This window comes from Morone saxatilis, unplaced genomic scaffold (genome assembly GCF_004916995.1).
Source record: "Morone saxatilis isolate NCDOM2014 unplaced genomic scaffold, NCSU_SB_2.0 Contig20, whole genome shotgun sequence".
NCBI lineage: Eukaryota > Metazoa > Chordata > Actinopteri > Moronidae > Morone > Morone saxatilis.
This window is the reverse complement of record NW_023339763.1, coordinates 23,033,585-23,037,480: the sequence shown is the minus strand read 5'-3', so window position 1 is coordinate 23,037,480 and position 3,896 is coordinate 23,033,585. Positions and strand designations below refer to the sequence as shown.

At 40.3% G+C, this 3,896-nt stretch overlaps 1 protein-coding gene across 1 annotated transcript in view; it reads left to right on the top strand.

Annotated features, from left to right (window-relative positions):
* esama (endothelial cell adhesion molecule a) overlaps positions 1 to 3,896 on the top strand; it is a gene marked incomplete at its 3' end in the record, with an annotated part of 61,529 nt that overhangs the window by 49,598 nt on the left and 8,035 nt on the right.

Here is a 3,896-nt window from a genome sequence, read left to right as displayed (position 1 = left end):
ATTTCCCAAAAAAGTCAAAGTTCAAACCCCACTTGCTGTTGCTTTAAGAACACAGGTGGATGACTGCGTTGTGTGTTATGGCATCCTTGTCCCAGAGGTTCTTGTTTTGTGTCCTCTGTCAATCCATCCATCCATCCATCCTTCTGTCTGAGAAGTGGAGTCTGTTACAGGCTTACTGCAATCACCAGGGAGCCGCTCCACAGTGACGCATTATGTTTATGTTTAAGCCTCTTTGTATCATCTCTACATGGCCACTGATCCATCCATCAGTCAGCATCTCTCCAGACAAGAGCTCTCCTTCTCACCACTACAGCAGATCTTCTTAGTGTCTAAAGAGCAATTGACACAATGAATCTCTTCGTCTTGTTTGTCGTCCCTTGTCCTTCCTTTCTCCTTCTTTTCAGCACATTCCCTTCTTCTGCTGTCCTTTTTTTATCTGCTCCCTTACCTCTGTTTATATTTTAATCTCTTCGCTTTATTAGCAACAGTGTTTTTACAGGAGTATAGCCTACACACACTCTGTCTCTGTCATCACTGTCAGCTCCATCCGTCTCCACAGTGACAGAGAAACTGATACCTACACCTACGCTCTGTGGAGATCTCTTTACATGGTGCATTGTTGTAGCTCTACACTGGACCTTTAACAGGTTATCATATGTCAATGTTGTGTTCCCAATTTGTTTCTACAGCCCTAATTCAGTTATTAGAGGTTTAAATATGAAAGAAAATGCCTCAAAGTATATGTTGTGCTGAAGCAGGAGCTGTATATAAAAACTCATTTCAATCCCAGCCTTACAGCTTCACCTTTCTCTCACCATTTTTACTGTTCCCACCCTACTGTATTTCAGAGGAAAGCACACATTAGGCAAGCTGGACACTTCTAAGATGTTATTTCATTGAGACTTTAAAGCAGCACTGGGAAACTCGGCCCCGAATGGCAGCAAGCCTGAGGCAACTATTTACATACTGCAGACTTCAATACCCAGAGTTCATGTACCATGACATTAGTGGACCAAGTTTCTTCTTCGGTGCAGAGGTAGGTTCAGCTATCACTGATGAGTCTGGACATAACACTGCTTCACACTTTGGCATTGGACATTGCGCTTACACTTGGTTGCATCACTTCCTGTAAAATATTCTTGTTGGTGACCATTGTGACAGTGGTGCTAATTAGTAGGAATGTTGCAGTACAGTGAAGTAGGCTAATACAATATGCACATGTGGCTTTAAAATCACTGTTTCTGGAGTGCAGTGTAGTGGATGAGTGTTTGTGCACGTAAGTGGATGCCATTAGCTAGATTTCCATCATTCTGCACTAGTATTCACAGGCCCTGCCAATCACACTGGTTCACACATGCAGAACTGCCATCAATTTATCAAAAATGTGCACACACCTGCCACATGCTTCCTGATGAACACACACTTAATGCTGGCAGCCACTTGAGACTGATCAAAATTGACTCAGGTACACTTTTTCCCCATGTTGGACTTGTTAAAAGGAATATTATTTGAGGGGAAGAGACAAAGAGAAATCCTGTGTAGAGAAGAGGTGGAAAGGTTAGAGATGAGAGAGAGAGAAGAGCAGGGGAGAGGCTGAGTGAGGGGAGAGTGATGAAGATGAAAAAGGGATAAAATACAGAAAAAACAAGGTTGCCCATCTGTGTGTGTATGTGTGTGTGTGTGAGAGAGAGAGAGAGAGACCATCGTCCTATCCATCTTCCTTTATACTATCTCTGGCTGATTATCTCTGGCTGATTGCTGATACAGATGTGGAAGTAAAAGGGCAGATGCACACTTTATGTTGACTAACAACATGATCCAAAGCAAAATCATTTCTCCACCAAAGGTGGTAGTCATTTATTTGAGAAGATGTCAAAAAGCCTTAATTACTGTAAACATACATTAAGTCAGCCACTGAGCAACAATAAACGCTGTCTGAGTTTAACATGTACTGTCACACAGCTACAGTGTGCTCGAGTGAATAGAAGTAATTTTCTTGACAGGTAACCCATTGAGTAGTTTTTCAGTGGATATCATCTATAAACTGATTTTCAAAAAAAAAAAACTGTAAATATAAATTAGCAGAAAGTGGATTTCAGGCTGGTTTCTGTGAGTAACAGATGTGTTTTGGCTCTCTGCTGCCCCTCTCTGGCTGTTAATGCACACTACATTTGACTGCCAGTGAGCCCTTGAAGTCAGTAGCTTGTAGTTGTTGTACTGAACGCAATAATCAGCTAAAAATCAAATCAACAATCAGTGTTTGTTCTTGTTCCCACAGTGTGCTGTTTGAATGCTGTCTGTGCAGAGTTTGATACTAGAAGGATGTTTCCACATCCATCTGCTGAAAGTGGAAAGTTTCTCTGTGCTCATTGAAAATCTGATTTTAAGCCACCAGTGCACATCCACTGAGAATAGACTTTACAGTGAAGTAGGAGATATCTCGTGTCCAGCAGCAAAACTTTTGCATATTCAGAGATTCTGGAAGTTTTTCTTATAAGTCTGAAAGGGATCTTTAAGTTGTTAGAGATACTTGTACTTTGCAATAATGAGCTGAATCCAATCTAATAGTCTTGAGTCTGATTTCTGCTGTGCCTGTAGTGAGGTGAATATTTTACATTGTTAGTAGAAGAGCGTCTCTTTCTGCACTTCTGCAGCATTCCCAGCATTTTTTGTGTATTTTTTTGCTCTCATATCAACGTCACCCATCCACGTCACATAAAGTCCCATATAATTCCCTTTGATAAAATCTTTTTAGATGAATAACAGAGAGCTCTGTGGCTTTGCCGACTGACAGATTGACTTCTTGGAGAATCTAAGCTTGAGTTAGTTGTTTTGGACTGTGCTGCTGTTTGACTGGTTGTATAGCTTGATGACAAACATCAGCTCAGAAGATGTGTATTGACTTAACCTCCGCTTGCCTGCATGGATATTCTCACAACTGTGGTTGGTAGGAACAGCATTTATGATGTTTTTCATGATGATGAATAGACTTTATAGCTGTTTATATGTTTTTCTAAATACATGATGAAAAGCTGCTTCTTTACAGCTTATTTTACAATCTCCCTATTGCATAGACTTGACTTTGTCTCATAACATTAATGCAAGAGAACAAAATATACACAACAGTTTGTTGCATGTTCAAAGGATTTACACAAATACAAACAAATTATGTTTATATGTTGTACACAAATTTGTAGAATGTGCACCAATTTTACCGAGCACGTCTATGATAGAGGAGCATATCGAGCAATCTTGTCCCAATCATCCCTCTCCCCCACTAGCCCCGTGTACAAGCTGGAATCACATATTTAAAACAGTGTTTCATCCCTGAAGTAATACAGGAAGTTACTGCAAGTCAGGTTTTGTATTTAGAAAAGAGAGAAATAAATAAAAAGGGGCGTTTAGAAGTTGATTCACTTATACAGACTGTATAACTAAGACAAAAAGAGAGTGAAGGAATAAGTCTTTAGCCTGGCTGAAGATTCTGAAGGTATTTCAGGAAAGGTTCCCACACCTTTTGGCTTTGACAGGACATAATGTCCCTTGGCCACTTAGCTTGGGTGGGCGGAGGGCATTTGAATGGAGTCAGGCAAATGTCATCCACTCCAGTGGTGCCAAAAAGGGGGCTGCCAAGGGGTTAGGTCTCATTCCTGGGGCATCAAATACTGACGGTTTGGGATCCTGGGAATGAGAATCAACAATAAACTATCTTTAAGCCTCCAACCCAAAGTGTCTGTATATGTTTCTCAGCTCTGATTGGTTGTTTCCATTTAGGCCTGGGGAATTCTTGTAAGTGTCTCATGAACTACTTTAAGGATATAATGAAAGTTTCAGCAAATATGACAAAGTTATTTTTATAAAAGTTACCTACTACAGCTTTGAATAATTGATTTTTT